General features: G+C 37.0%; 1 long non-coding RNA gene across 1 annotated transcript; it reads right to left on the minus strand.

Moving 5' to 3' along the window:
* Positions 1–2004: 2004 nt before the first annotated feature.
* On the minus strand, positions 2005–8465 carry LOC143682797 (uncharacterized). Its single transcript, XR_013175280.1, has 3 exons — positions 8192–8465; positions 4190–4262; positions 2005–2093 (listed from the first exon to the last, which is right to left on the minus strand). It is a non-coding gene; the product is annotated as an uncharacterized LOC143682797 (long non-coding RNA).
* Positions 8466–17011: the final 8546 nt, after the last annotated feature.

Consider the following 17011-nt stretch of genomic DNA (forward strand, 5'->3'; position numbering starts at 1 on the left):
TATTGTGCTTCTCTAAAGGTGATTGTTCTGAAGTATATATACTGACATAGAAAAATGCCCACAATATGCTTTTTTTTTTTTTTTGGCTTGGTCCTGCTCCAGGAATCGAACCCAGGTCTCCGGCATGGCAGGTGAGAACTCCGCCGCTGAGCCATCGTTGTCCACCCCCACAATATGCTTTCAAATGAACGTGTTGGATGACAAATTAGTGTATTCACAATCGTCTTTTTCTTTATAAAATAAAAAATAGATATTTCTAGAAAAATATGTAGAAGTTTGTATCTCAACATGTTAAGAGTGGTTATTGCTGGATGGTGGGGTCAAAAGTGACTTTTTCTCCTTTTTGCTTCTTGATTTCTTGTAACTTTCTACAACACTTGTGCATGATTTGGGTGACAAAAGGCATAATTGACATATAGTCTTTAAGAATATACAACTCTTCTTGTTCTGATTTTGTGCTCACAAAAGCATTCTTCCAGTCTATAATCTGATGGATTCAATGGAACTGCCTTGAAACAAAAAGGTTATTCTAGCTGGATTCAGGCATCCTGTCTCAGGCCAGTTAAAGCTACCAGTATAATTTTTTAAGTAAAATTCTGCTGCAGCCAGAATGAGTCTTGCAAAAGTCAGTGAACCAGAGCCTAATCCCCGAGCTGGACAACCTGATCCATGGGTCCTCCATGGTGGAGTCTCCCTGGGAAGCTGCTGACCAAGATCATTTTTCTTTCTCTTGACCAAGCTACCAGCCTTACTCCTCAAACGCTCCTACCTGCCCTTCTCCCGACTACCTTGAAAATAATCTTGCAATTGTTGAACTGTAGAGAAAACCCACTCAGAGTGCAGGGGGGAAAAAGACACTTTCAGACCCTCACTACTTTAAATATCCAACTCACCCCCATGCCCCCCTCCTTCCTCTCTGTCACCCCAGCTGCCCTGAAAGGCTCCCATCTGGGTAGTTCCTTATCTCCTACCTCCTGTCTCCTAGTCCTTACAAACTCCAAGTGGCCTAACTACTCAAAGGAAGACATTCTAAACCAAGCGTCCTAATGGCAACCTCAACTCCACCCCCTCCTTTACTATCTTAAAGTGTTTTTTCTCCAACCCCTTCCTTGCTCTTGAAAAGCTGACCATCCTTTGACAGAGTTGAGTTCTACCTTTTTCTCCCCTGAATAAAGTCATACTTGCCTGTTCAACCTTGTCGGGTGCAGTTATATTTTTGACACTTTCCTAAAGCAGCCAGGTGACCTTACCCTGTCTCCTCACACCCACGGCCACAAGCACATGACTTTCTGTCTGTGTGTTTCATTTGGAGGTCTTGCTTGTGCAGCTGGGCCTTTTGAAGGCTCAGGCCACTTCAGCATGAGGTTGATTTGGAATTAGAACTGGGCTTTGCTTTCTTGTGAAGGAAACGGTAAAAGCAGCTGAAGACAACTTGCTGGAGGCATACAGAGACAATCAAGATATAGAAACGAAGCTTTGGCATTAACAGTCTTTTATTTTGAAAGAAAGTGCCTAATAAAGGGCATCACCAACACAGAGCTTTGCACATGATAAATATTTGATGAATGAATAAATGACTGAACAAACAAACATAATCCAAAACCATTCATGTAGAAAGAAAATGATTCTGACCTAATATGGGGCAGGCAGCAGGCCCTTCAGTGAGACAGGCTTTTCTTGTTATTTTTTTTGCACTTTCAGATTCAGACATTTTCACAGATTAAAAAGTAATTAGAAGTAATTCACAGACTCTCTGATTAGCCATGTCAACATACCTTCTGAATGAAAAGAAAATGTGAAGAAAAACCCTTCCTCTAGAATATGTGCTTTTGTGGAATTACTACATCTTTTTCAGAAGCCATTTTGGTGGTCAGATACATATATTGTACTTCTACAATAGTAGCTTAGTTACCATGTTCTAGAATTAGAAATATCTTAGAAACTCATTAAGTTCATCCTCTCAAATACCCCCTTTCCCACTTCTCTATGAAGAAAAAGATCTTACCTTTTAAACATACAGGTGTCTGATTGAATATTAAAGACCTCCAAGGAAAGAGATCCAATATTTTTTCTCAGCAATCTTTTCCAGTGTCCTATTTGTCAAAAGTGAAATTAAGAGAATATTAATTTGATACCAGGTATAGAGTTTATAATCATCAGAGGATGCTATCATCCAAGTAAAAAAACTAAAAATAATTTCCTTAATATATTCTTTCTAATCTGAGTCAAATCTAAGATTAATCATCTATAATTATCAACCCTAATTTAATTAAAACTAGCTGTTCACCATCTGGTCTTATTTGTATAAATTTAAGAATCTACCATTTCATAAGAAATTCCTCTATGTAACCAATTATGTTAAGCATCATTATTATGTAATTAATCTCAGTTCAAATTACAATTGTTGTCACTTGACAGAAAAGTAATTTATGTGATACAAAAGCCTTTGACCAACTAATTACTCTGCCAAATTGGGGTCTTTTATCTCAACGTCTCGCCATTTTTTAAAAGTGGTTATTTTATGGGAAAACATTCCTTTGAAATATGAGATTGTCTGTTGTCAGTGCAAAGTAAACATCAATAATATTTGAGATGGATCATCATTATGTTTTATAGTTTTAAGACTTTTTTTTATCTGGATACATTAGTAAGCAAGGGAATAAATTAATTGTAGAAACAGACCACAAATTATAAAACTAAACGCACTTAAGGAAGAAAATAGGTAAGGAAATGAGAACTAGAAAAGAATGTTTGCATTGCCAAAAGTAAGCTTCCTGCGGTATTCTTGATTGCCAGGTACTTTCAGATGCCCATTTCCCTCTTTGTGACTGATAAAACCTATTAATAGACAAGATGAATACCTACTGATTATGAAAAAGATACCTTCATAAATAATACTTATTTCTATGCATTTCCATTTGAAGAGTTCAGGATATCAAGGATGCTTTCTAAAGAGTATATGTTACTCACCTAATATCTTATCATTAGGGAGTTTGATCATTGAAGGAGCAGGTGAGTTTCTGAATAAGAAAAAAGAGTTTTAGAGACAAAGGTGTCTTACTTAAGTAGGGGCTGGGAAGAGAAGCCAGAGAACACAGAGCAAGGAAGATAAAAGAAAACAACCATTGAAGATTCTTGCTCTGGCTACAACTTTGCGCTAGATAAGCAGGGCCAAAAGGTAAGGAGAGGAGTGATAAATTGACAGGTGTCCAGATCTAAGAAATGCTTTGCAGGACAAAGGAAGAACTTCCTTCTACAAGCAGGGTTCGGTAAGGAGTCAAGCAGTAGAATTTTCCTATTTGTTTCCTACTTACTCTATGCTACAAGCCGGGATAAACGTATTGAGCATTCAAAAGTTGTCAAGTTTCCAAAGCAGAAAAAGCCAAATGACAAGAGGAGCTATACAATTTTTACCAGCCTGATTATGTGCAGAAATACAATGGATATATTTTATAATTTTAGCACCGTTTTAAGCCTTAGAAATATGGTCTGTGTGTTATATCAGTGTGAAATTTCCTGAATTTGAGCATTATACTGTGGTTATGTAAAAAGAATGTTTCATTCTTAGGAAATATTCACTGAAATATTAAGGGGTAAATGGGGACAATTTTTATAATTAACTCTCAAATGGTTCAGGAATATATATATATCCCAAAATGTTAGCCACTGATGAATCAGGGTGAAGGATATATGGAGGCTCTTTGTGCAATTCTTGTAATTCCTCTGTAATTTAAAATAATTTCAGAATAAAAATTCAACACATAAAAATAACCTCAAGGAGTTGTCTGCATCTAAATAACCAAAAATTCATAGACAGCATCTTGGACTAAATCAAATGAGATGTTTAAGTTCTGTGGTTGGAGCAGGTGTTCTCATCCCTCTTTCTTCTAAGCATATCCCAGCCCCACTCTGAAGTGTAGAGAGCTCTTAATGTTTCTGATAAAACAGAACTCTAACAACTAAGGTAGAAGTTATGAGAAAAATTGATGCAAAGCACACAACAGCTGATGCTCTATCCCTAAAGGGAGTGGGAAACGTTCAATATTTTTTCTCTGAACATGCATCTCAGCGGTAAAACATAGACCCCCACTTTTCCACCGGCGTCCATGAAAACCAGATGGCATCTCTTGGATAGAATACTCGTGACTACAAAGGTGGCATATGGGTCAGTGCCAAGATGATGACTTACACGGCATCTGCAGATGGTGGTCCACCACATCCTGAGGCAGGAATAATGAGAACAACATCCACTTCATCATCATCTGAATATCCAAACAAACACCAGGGGAAAGTTAATGAAAACAGCACTAGGGCATATCCCAGGAGGAAGAAGGGGGTCGACGAGCGTACCTGAGGTGAAATGAGAACTGCTGCAAAACATATGCAAAATACTGAGTTTGCTTTTAATTGAGAATCAAGGATGATGGATCTAAAAAAAAAAGGCTTTGTAAACTGTAACACACCTTTCAAAAGGAAGAAATTATTTCTGTCCAATAAACTGATTAATGAAAACAAATGTTTCTCAAATATTGCAGCAGTAGGTACATCTTCTCTAAAGTTAATAAAAGGCTTTCATCAGGTCAGACAGGATGGATTTAGTATACTTTCAGAAATTGAAGTGGCAGTTTCCATAACGTATACAAGTAATGCAATAGTAAACAGAAAATGTTATTACATTAAGCTTGAAAATTATAGCTGATGACTTTTAGTTCTGAACTACAATATGATTAACTAGATGGCTACCAGGGCCATAATAAAAGATATGATTATACATTCTCCAACTTGCCTGGAACTACACAACTAAATGTATCCCTGATTTCCAGTGCTATTTATTCATATCTTCTGGTTATCAATAAGCAATTAGCTAGTGCTGGGGAGAAAGAAGAAAGGGGTATTGGATGGATGGTGGATGGAAAGATGGAAGAAAGATGTCTAGATGGAAGGATAAATGGAAAAAGATGGAATCTGACTAACATCAGCATTTTGAAAGGCCCTTGGATTTTAACGAGACATGTTTTTGATGGAATACAGTTCCTAAGTAATCCATTGTATCCATAACAATAAAATTGGATTGTCAGTAGTGAACATGCTAGGGGAATGGCTATTGGTTTAGCAGAGGTCCTGCTTTTACCTCAATATTATTTCCATTTATTTTGATTTTCTTTCTCTGTTACCCAAATAAATGTGTCAAAAACAACACTGATACACTGTCTTTGTCAAAGTGCTATACCTGTGTTCCAGTTTCTTTAGTTATAATTACCTATTCATTTGTTCATTTGCTATTTGCATTAAAAAAGTACTGAGTGCCTACTCTGAGCCAGGTACTCTGCCAGGCTAAGAGATATGATAATTTCCTTGCCCTCACAGAACTTAGTTCTAGTGGGGGAAAGGGCATTAATGAAATAATCGTGTAAACAAATGCTTATGTATAAAATATAAATGCTGCAAAAAAAGGGCATATTGAAATTGAATAAGTTAATAGGTTTCCAAGAAATCCAGATGAGACACTCAACTCACAATTAAAAGCTGTGTTTTTAACTAAGCGTCTCTGTTGAGATGAATTTATACATCAGTTGAAAATGCTAAATTACTTCTGTTTCAAAGGGTTTCACGCATTATTGTGGTGTCTTCCGTAATTTCATGATGACTTAGGCACATATTTTATTCAAAACCATGAAGTTATCTCAAATATTTTGGTCTTTGCAAACAAAAAAAATTTTTTTTTGCTCAATATTATCAATTAAGTCAATATTATTGTGTTTCTTCTAATGTTTTAGGATGATAATCCAAATTGTTAAATGCACATATTGCTTTTAAGGCTGGCCTTTCTCTTTCCGTAGAGGTTGAATGTGTGTCTAGTTTCCTCACTTTCCCCACTTCACCTTGGCAGGACGTCCTTTTGAATATACTCATTGCACAAAAAGTCTGAGAGCGTTCTGGGATTTCAAAACACTATTAACTGTTTTCCTCTTTTGCTTACATTGTTTTCAGGTCCAAACTTTACTTAGCATTTGTTTCTGTTAATTTAATTTTTTTGTCCCCAAAGACTAATGTTTTTCCCATCTCGGTCTCTCCCCACTAACCCCAACCCCCATACATTATTTCCTAATCCAGGACTCAGTTTATCAAATAGCAATTTACTGCAATTTGCCTTTTAATGGCATCATGGAAAAAGCATGGGATTCCGAGTCTGGAGGCTTGAGTGAAACTTAGTAATTCTATTAGTAAATGTTTATTAGTCACTTAACATCTCTATAACTCACCTGTCAGATGTAGATAATAGTCCTTTCATAGAGCTATTGTAATAAACAAATAAAATAGTATATATATATGTATATATATTCAAATGAAATGGAAAGCAGTATGCTCATTGAAAGCGTTTAAAATGTAATTATTATCTGCCTGTATTCCTTTACATTGTCTTTGCCCATTTTGATTAAAATGATTCAGCAACTTTCCACAGAGTGGCGCAATGCTTAATACGCACTCAAGAAGTTTTAGCTTCCTTCCTCCTTCCCTAATACAATTTTAAAATGTCAGCATTGTAGATATTTTAATGTGGAATAAGCAGAGATTAATGGAGTTGGCTATGTTATTCTCTTAGATATTCCCTGGTTGCAACTTTTTACACCTGGCACGTAGGTGAGTAAATAGGCATTTGGGGATAGCTACACAGGGTATTTGCTAGCATATATGGAATCTGAGTGCAAATATTAAAAAGTCTCTCTTTCCTGGCTCAAGCCAGCAGCAAAGCGCTTGATTGGATTTCAGCCCCACTCAGCTTCATGTGAGCGCACTTTGTCCAGTGCACAAATGCCCAGCCACAGCTGACAGCCCTATAACCACGTTTGAGCTGGAGGATTGGAAACTGCTTTCGTTTAGCCATCCCTACAATTACTCTAACAAGTTGAAAATATTGTCTCGGCTGTTCTTTTTTTTTTTTTCCAGCTATTCTTAATAATACAGATTTTCACTGACTCTTCTTTATCTATTGACTTAAGACCATGAGATCTATGTAAGTCTTCCAGGATACTTATTTGTTCCATCATGGAACCCTGTCTTTTAAGCATGTCCCTCATGTTTATAGCCATCACGTTGTGCCTTATCATTGAGCCAGAATTAACTATTAGCAAGTGGGCCTTTCCAGCTGATTGTTGTAGAAACCAAAAATATTCCCTCTATTAAAATGACAAAAATTTGCAGTGAAGGAATATCATATGGGACATTTCATAACAAACTTCCCGATGAAAATATTCATTTGCATGTTTGGTCTGTGCCAGGGAAAGGAGCTTCCTACTCCTGAAGTTTCTGAGGGGAAACAGATATCCTAAGCCTCTTAATAACTTCTGCTGGCCCCTTACATGACATGGAGTGTTTTTGGAGGCATGACAGAGAGAAGCATTTCCTAAATAGCCATATCTCTTTATGGAAGAGAGTCACCATCAGAGCAGCAGTGGTGGTTGTGATTTCACCTTAAGGTGTACTCTCTTTAAATATTTATTTTCATGGATCCACCCCACACAAGCAGGTAGTACAGGTTTACTGGAGAGGAGACATGGACCGTGAGTGCTGATGTGCATTTGGTGAGCATACGCAGGGATGTAAATACTCCCAAGCAGCCACATTTCCTTCTGCTCATGCATGGGCATGGGGGGAGGACAGAGCTACTATCAGAGCATCCATAATTCCTTCCCCCACTGCTCCAAGGAGCAGCAGCGGCAGCACAAATGATTCCCAAGCCTCCGCATTTCCTCCAATGTTGGAGACACTGTAAAAGTTGTTAGGGTCCCAAACGAACCTAAAAAACAGTCGAACATTTCAGTTACTTTTGAGTAGTCTTTACAGGGTATGCTGGCAACTGAACCACCAGGTATAACATTGTTTCTGTGCAAAAATATATTGTGCATTTCAAAACAAGTTTAGAAGTGGATTTCAGAGTCCAGCACATGAGTAAATTGGAGTTTACTTAAAAAATCATCCTCACTGAGTGGAATTAAAAAATACAGGAATATGATTATGAATTTCCTTGCTACATCTGATGCATTATGCCTGTGAAACCCGTGAAACCTGTTTTTAAACATAAATTAATTTAAAATAATAAGTTTTGGTCTTTGCACTTACCTTCTAATTATTATTTGTTAATACATTAGCTAATTTAGTTTTATTTTAATTCATGGTGCTCTTGACATACCTGAAATTTTCACATCAACCATGTGAACTGGATAATTCTTGTTATTTCCATTTTGTAAGTGAGGAAACCAAGGCTTGGCAAGTTTGTCTTGCTCAGAATCATACAGGTATTAAGCAACCATAACTGGAACTCAACCCCAGGTCTAATGTCAAATCCCACGCAGGTTCTTTCCACAATATTCCACAAACCTGATGATGATGAAAGAGGGAGAAACATCAAATTAGGCTGTTTGTCTACAAGAAAGTCCTTGATCACTTTTTCCAACCTGTAAACTATCAGCAGTTTGCTTCATTAACTAGCTGAAAGCTTCCCCCTTGCCTTATAATCAACACTTGGCTCACTCTTGCACCACATCCTTCCCTTAGCAATCAGCAACTTGCCTTTGTTGCAGAGCTTGGGCATTTTCTGAAAGCAGAAGTATATTCTCAATAATGAACTATTCAAAACAGCATTTAAACCAAAAAAAAACATGGGGCTTTTAAATAGAGTCATAAAGCTATTTACTTCCCTTTGAGCAACATTCCCATCCTTCTCTGGTTACCAATAAGCAAAGAAAATAGAAGCATTTGCCTCCAGCAAATGTACTCAGAGGTCACCCACAGACATGACACCCAGTGTGAAAACCAATTGCAGCAAGACAGACTAGAGGTACACAAAGTCTTACTAACATGGTTTTGTTTGGGGCCTAACTAGAAAGAAGATTGTATACGCAATAGTAATATCTTATCTCAATATTAAGCAGATGTTGCCATCAGTAAGTTCTTCCTTACTGAATTTATTTTGCTACAAATAAACTATATTCCTCAGACTTTTTATCTGTGAGGGAAACAGATTGGAAATTCAGAATTCTTTAAAAAAATATAATCCACTTGATACTCCTTTTTAGAAAAAAAAAATGGGAGAAACTTTTATTATTCTCTATCTTCTCTGATTTTTGTCTAGCATACAGCAAACACTTGATAAATAATTGTTTATATTATTTATTAATCCAGTAAGTACTTCCTCATATCGTATGACCAACCCATACTGTGGGAGATGTTAGAGTCAGAGAGAGTAAAAATGAAGCAATTTTTTTTTTGGATTTACTTATTTTTAAAATTTCTTTATTAATTAATAAAAATTTAACAAACTAACTAAAACATTAACATATATAATCAGTAATTCACAATATGAAGCTATTTTTAAGGAAGCCAGCCCGGGGTAGTGACAATAATAGTGAGATATACTGCAGGGGCAGAACAGACTTGACAATGGAATTGGCAATTGAATCTGAGGCACAAAGAAGAAGGAGAATTCCAAAATAATCAACCTTTTTGAATCTAGGTGACTTGGAAAACAATGTTACTAACAGCAGAGCTGTGGAACATAAGACAGGAAACAGGTTTTGTGATAGAGAGATATTTCTTTTTCAAATACCTTAAGCTTGAGGTACCAGTGGGCCTTCCAGGTATTGAGTCTAAAAGTCAAGTTGAGAATGGAGCTTGGAAAACAACTCAGAGTGAGGCAAATTGGGCTTATCTGCACTGAGGTGGTGTTGAAATACTGAGATTTTAAAAGAGGGCCCAGGTGAGAGAGTCAGACAAAGCGCAGAAGGTGGACTGACACTCGGGACAGAAGGAGGAGCAAGGGCAGAGAAGGAGCAATCTGAAACAAAAATGGAGACTCAGCAGAGCTGAGGGCCACAAAAGCCAGAGAAGATGGTGTCCTGGATGAATGGCTTAGCAGTGCCCAACAGGGAGATGAGCGAGAAGAGGCCGCTGGAAAGCGGCCTGGTGGCCTTTTGCACAACCATCGCAAGAGATAATGGAAGCTGAAGCAGAAGAAAGGAAATTAAGAATGAAGAGGTGAAAGGAGAATGTGTGATCTCTTTCCTCGAATAGTTCAGAGATTCAGGGAAGAAGGAAAAGGCTGTCTCATTATCCCAGAAAGTTCAGTCACACCCACCATCCTAAAGGTTTGTTCTCTAAAAGCTTCACTACAGTTTTTACTAACTTCTGTCTCTTTTTTAAATCATTTTTTTAGTCTCCTATTATAATCCCTTTAAATTTCCCTCTTCCCAGGCAATTGCTACATTTGCCTTTCCTTCCCTGTAACAATTTCTAAAGCTACTTTCTTTCTCTTCAGCCTCACTGCCAAGATATTCTCCTGCCCTTATTATTTCCTCCTTTGAATATTGCACCCTCTACTCTATTTTTCTCCTGCTCCAGACTATTTCCTATAACAATCTGCCCACCTCTCTGAGGATGGATTCTGCTTACAACTGTTCCGCTACTTAGGTCTAGGCTTGATTTGTATATTAAATCTTATTCTTGACCATATGTGGCTTTAGCCTAAAAGCTCTAGAAAATTGTAAAATTGACTACTGACCTTTCTGGTCATTATATTTGCTTGATAGACTTTGCAGAGCCAGCATAACAAATATTTACTAGGAATAAGGCTTAGGCAAATACAACCTCACAAATGTGTCAGTGACATTCCATTGCGACATTCCACATTGTTTGAATCATCTGACTTTTTAGCCTTAAATATTTGCAAAAAAAAAAAAAGGCACAGTAGTATTATCTAGTTTTGTGTAATTTTTGTCCATTCTTTAATAAAATAATAAACTAGCAGACATACTACTTGGGCAGGTAGAAGTTTACTGTTCTATCAGTATTGAACTATGTAGAATATAATTTCCCTTCTTTAAATACGCATGCATACATTATGTATTATAGGACCAAAAGATTGGGGCAAAATTCCTACAGTTGAAGCAGTTGTCACTTTGGACTTTCTCCTCCTTAAAAAATAATTTTTACATTTTGCTTTTAAGTAATAACTTGGTTTACCATTTTGTCTTTTGTACACAGTCATGCTCTTTCTCTGGTTTTCATTCGTGGGTACCAATTACACACAAACAACATTAAAATATTAAAAGGATGATATGGATAGTGAATGTAGTATGTTAATAAGGATAGAGAATGGCTAGATTGTGTTGATACGTAAGTTCCAGGAGTCTTTTATAAATTTTAACTCAAGGGGGAATTTCTTCCTACTTTGAGTTAGCAGTTACAATGGATTGTTGGGTTATCAGTTACAATGGATTGTAAGTGTTGATTTTATTTTCTTTTGTAATTGAGTCAGAGATCCTCCTTACTTTTGCATCCCTAGAGACAGAAAAATGTTTGTTTGTTTTTTAAGTCAGGTGCACAACTTATTCCAGGCTGCAAGATTTTCTACAGAGTAACTTGCAGCCAGGGTTATCATTGGTTCGTACTTCACTCCTAGCATAGCTAGTAAATTTGAAATAAATATGGCCAAAACATTAGGAGACAAAGCTCTATTATTACACAGCTCTAAGCTATCATTTATTCACTGGGGAAAAATACTCCGGAAGAAGCTTGCCAACAAACCAGATGTCACCATCAGTAGACAATTATGTTCCACAGCTTGGCACCTGGGGCCCACAGTCATAATCCAAGAAGAAGGAGAAATAAAAAGTAGAACATTCTGGTGGACTAGAGACTAAAAGATTCCAAATGGTTCATGGGAAAAATAAAGACTGAAAGGCTGCATTTTAAATTCTCAACAAGAAGACGCCAGGACTAAAACCTGATCATGTACTACTTGTGAGGATCTATGATCCTGGCAGACCTACCAGTATCTACAGATCCTACATGCTCAGGTGTGGGCACAGGAAGCTGGCATGGCCGTGCTTTATAGACCAGAAGATCTGCTACTTTGTATAAACGACATCCTGTTTTGGGGTAAATTATCAATGGAACCTAAAATGTTTCCCTCACTGGCCAATTTATTTATTGATTATTATTAAAATTTTTATCATTATTGTTTTTCACATAAACAGGCACTAGGAATCAAACCTGGGTTGATTCCGGCATGGCAGGTGAGAACTCTGCCACTGAGCCACGGTTACACCAATCCCTCGTTGGTCAATTTTAAGGAATGAAAAGCTGGTTTCAGCAAAGTGCTTTCTAAAACGTATTGGACTTTAAAAATACCTCTTTTAAATTTGCCTTCTTCCATAATTAATCTATGATTAAGAAATCAGAGATTTACACTCAGAGTCTCATCAAGGCCTCTTTTAGGTTCAGCTGAGAAAAAGAGAATGAACCTCCTCTTCTAAAATGTGTTTTAATCTACAATAGACACTTCGGGATCCTATCATGGGTCCAAAGTGAATACCTTGATAATTTAATATATCTTTTTTACTTTTATGTGATCTAAGAATTAAAGACATAAATAAAAGTTGAAATAACTGATTTTCTTTGATTATTCTCACCATATGAAAACAGTCCAAATCAGATAAAAATGTAGGGTTAACATTCAGTTTATTGGTTCAGTCTGCAACAAAACAGGGCAAAAAGAATTCCGGTCAAATGAAAACTACTTCTATCTTTCCCTGCCTCTATCAGTCACAAAAATTCTGGATACTACAGAAGAAAATGTAATTTAAGTTAATTATTTTATTTTTGTTTTTAATTATTATTAAATGGTTATCACATATTTCCATAAACAAAACGAGATTTTTTGCAATTAAGGAAGCATTTTTGTTAGCTTTGAATAGTTCTAAATGTGTTATTTAGGTGAAGCTAACTAGTCTGCTGAAATTACTCTATGAATCCACAAATAATTATTTTCAACAAAAAATTCCTACAGTGTTACCTAAAATATACTACACTTAGGGCAAAGGACAATTTTTTTTTTTTTTGTGATACATATAGTGCCAAGCATTTAATTCATGGATATATGCTAGTTAGGCAGATATTCTCTCTAAAGATTTGTGGTTCCAGACTATGTCTTCTCAGGCTTTTTTTTTCTTCTTCTTCTCAGGTTTTTAATAAATATATTTGGTATTTTGTGATGAAGTGGTACATTAGTTTGTTCTGGGAAATGCCATGCTTTTAATGCAGTGGTTCTCAAATGCTTTCATTTATGAATCATTTTATTAAGAATTGCAAACAAAGCAAACACAACCATAGGCCACCAGTCCCACTAATGTCACTATCTCCTTCCTTTGCCATCAGCCCTCCCGGCCGAAACCCTTCACAAGCATTATTAGAAAGAGCATTCTATGGATGGAAATGATATGCATAAAATTACACCATATCTAATTTTCTAGTTTGTGTCTAATGTGAAAGTACTAACATTAATATACCAGGCTGTGCATCACTCTCAATGTATAGAAAATTGTTTTCCTAATGACTAAAAACAACAAGCTGAGAATCCCTAGTTCTATCACAAGATTTGCATGGTCAGGTACATAGCCTCTCTATGCATCTAAATTGCCTCATTTTACATGAAAAATTGTTATTCCTGTCCCTAATTCACAGCACAGAAATGATAAACTTGGTTCTCAGGGCTGTAGAGAGTTCTGTCCCTTCTACAGCCTGATGTGGATGGAGATTAGCAACAAGCTACAAAGCAGTTTCTTGGTCTTGCTACAGAAGCTCAACATGCTCCCTCCAACACCTTCTGTCCTGTTTCTAAGGGGCAGGGAAAATGCCTCGAGTTAATGCCCATGCTCATCACCAGTTCCAACTTGGGATGGATAGAGAAATAAAGAAGAAACAGAACAGTGTCTCTCCTCTTCAGCTTTTGTGGCAACTCTGTAGCACTGTCTCAAGGTCAAGGAGAGAACTGAAGAGAGTGGAGAATTTCTGCAAAACACTTCAAGGCCCATTGAAAACTGTAAAGGACATACTTTTATAATAGTACATTCAGTTTTGTAAACTCCTCTGCAAAGTTTCTTGGCAGAAATGATGACATTGGTCACTATATCTCTGATATTTCCTCAAGAACCAATAGGAGAAAGGGTAGAATAAAAGTAAAAAATATTTTTTACCCATTGAAGTCACTTTTTATACATAATCTTTGAACTAAGGAATTTTTACCCTTAGTCTAAAGATGCATGGTGAATGTCTTCATGTAACATGCAATCCCAAAATGCTAGAAGTTCGTTTCTATAGGACTATCATTTTTCATGGAGGAAACCCAAGGCCTACAGCACTACACAATGTACAATGTTTGCTGAAATCAGAAAGATGACTTTCTCAATTCCTTATCCTGCAGAATTGGAGTAATTTGTTAAGGTGAAAGCAGAGTTTTCTTCACAGTAAAGTGGAAAGTAGTGGAAATCAAGAGATCTGGGTTTTTGATTCCCGTTCCATCACTGATTATCTATAGACCACTGAGAAAGCCACATAATTTCTCCAGACCCCAATTTATTATTTTCTACAATAAGTGGTTCATTTATTCATTCATTCAAAAACATTTGTTAGGCAACCACTAGATTGAGGTTCTGAGAATAAGAAACCAAGTAAGATGCTGACTTTGCCTTCAAGGAACGTGCAGCCAAGCAGGATGTGACAGAAGTATAATCAAGTACATGAGAGGGATAGATGCTCTCAAGCAGAAGATGATGGGCAGTCAGGGGAAGCAAAAAAGGCACATCATTTTTTACCTGGGTTGGAACAGTCATAAAGTGTTTCCAGGGCTGGTGAGTCAAAAGTCAAGGCTTTATAATAACTTGAATTTGTCAGGAAATTGCAGTAGAATGGTGAGTTAGAGGGTGCAAAAGGGCTTTACAAGTGCAAAAATCAGGGAGGTATGAAACAGCCTAGCTGATAGGAAAACCACAGGGATTCAGTATGGCCAGAGAATAAGTTAGGAGCTGGATGGTGGAGCCTCGAAAGGGGGTTAGGTTTTAGCTATGGACGTCACCTTCCAACACGTTTAAGCAGAGTGGATTTTGGATTTACACTTGGGGATGATCATTTCAGCAACAAGGGGTGAAAGCTTGGAAGGAGAATTTAAAGGGGAATGCTACTTGTCCTACCCACAAACTTTCTTTCTTTTTTTTCCCAAGCTATTTGTCAACTTCTAATACATTCTTCTCACTGCCTAGTAGACTAACTCTATCCAAAAATGAGAAGGTAACTTATCTTCAGTGAATCTATAACTTATCTTCAGTGAATCTATAATGAATGCCTGGTTTTTGTACCCAGCATCTTTTCAATCTACTTTTGGTGATAGGCCCTCATGTCTCCATTAAGAAAGGAAAACGTACTGTCTGTCCAAGTGCTGTGAGTTATCAATAGTGGACAAATAACTCAGACTGGTTAATGAGACCACTCCATCTTCCTGGCTTCTGTTATTGGTTCAGGGAGGGGCATTTTACAAAGCCAGACCAAGGGGGTTCAGCTTTGAAAAGTACTTCTTTGTGATCACTCCCCATAGATCAGTGGAAGCCTGGAACTACTGTGACCATCTTTTCCACCATGAGATATTGCTGAGGATGAGGCCAACAAAGAGGAAGGCAGAATTCAGAAATGGAGAAAGACTCAAGCACGGATTATGTAGTGAGGGGTCCTGTGTCTAGCCAGTCTGAAGTTGCTGCACACCTGCACTTCCAAGTTAAACGAATTAATAAATCCAATAAATTCCCTTTGTCATTTAAATCAGTTTGAATTAACCAGTTGTCATTTAAAAGCTGCTATCACATCCAGTTTTGGTTTGCTTTTTTTGGGCAGGTACCGGGAATCAAACCAGGGTCTCCAGCATGGCAGGTGAGAATTCTGCCACTGAGCCACCATCATACCACCCACACACAGTTTTTTAAAAAATATTTTTATTATAAACAATGAACAGACATATCAATATCCTTGACATACAAGCTTTTTTGACATGATTACAATCAATGGCTCATGATATCATTACATAGTTGTGTATTCATCACCATGATCATTTTTTGAACATTTGCATCTCTCCAGCAAAAGAAAGAAAAAAGAAAAAACTCATGCATGCCATACCCCTTACCATTCCCTTTCATTGACTACTAATATTTCAATCTACTCAATTCATTTTAACATTTGTTCCTCCACCCACAAACTTTGTAAGAGCCACTTCCCCACCCACTGTTCCTGCTTAAAGCAAATCAGCAATATTTTGTTCCATTTGACTCCACCCCTTCACTAGCTACACCTGTTTTCACCAGGTATAGGCACTTGATCTAAGAGTGGCCAACCTTGGATCTGGATGAACTTGCTTGAAAAAGATGTGATACCTTGAGAATCTGCTTTGGTAAAATTTAGAAAGTGTGATCATAATAAATATTGAGGATATAAAGTAATGGGAACTTTTGAGTTCTGTGGTTAGTGGTGCAAATTAGTAAACCATTCTGGAAAGTAAGTTGGAAATATTTTGCAAAATGAATTATGTACATATCCAGTCACCTAGACATCCCAGTTCTGTATATGTAATGCAGAAGGTTTATTGTCAGTCATCCATAAATGGGCATATACAAGATAGTTGGTCGCAGCATTGATTTAGAAGCAAGGAATTGGAAGAAATACAGAAGTCTCTCACTATGGGAATGGATAAATAAAATATGATGGATGCATATATTGAAGTAACCTGCAGCAGTCAAAACTAGATGAATATACAGAAACATTAATTTAAAAACAGTGTAGTTAAAAAGAAATAGAAAGAGCTATAGTAAAGCACCATTTATAGAGTGTAAATGGAGACCTACATAAGCAACATTGTACATTTTTCAAAGACACATACCCTTGATCAAGATGGCTGGTGAGAGGTCCCGAGGCTCCATCCCCACCCCTGACAACAGAAGCTTTGAACAACCAACAAGAACTAGCAGAAATATCTTTCTCAAAGCTCCAGAAAACAACTAAAGAATCGCAGTAGCATGATGATCAATAAATTAAGAAAAAGGAATCTCAAAAGTGGTAGGGGAAAAAAAGTGGTAGGGGATTGTGGGAAGCTGTGGGAAGAAGGGCACCAGGAGTCCTTTCCACCAGACAATTA

The sequence above is a fragment of the Tamandua tetradactyla genome, chromosome 5, assembly GCF_023851605.1.
Source record: "Tamandua tetradactyla isolate mTamTet1 chromosome 5, mTamTet1.pri, whole genome shotgun sequence".
Lineage (NCBI taxonomy): Eukaryota > Metazoa > Chordata > Mammalia > Pilosa > Myrmecophagidae > Tamandua > Tamandua tetradactyla.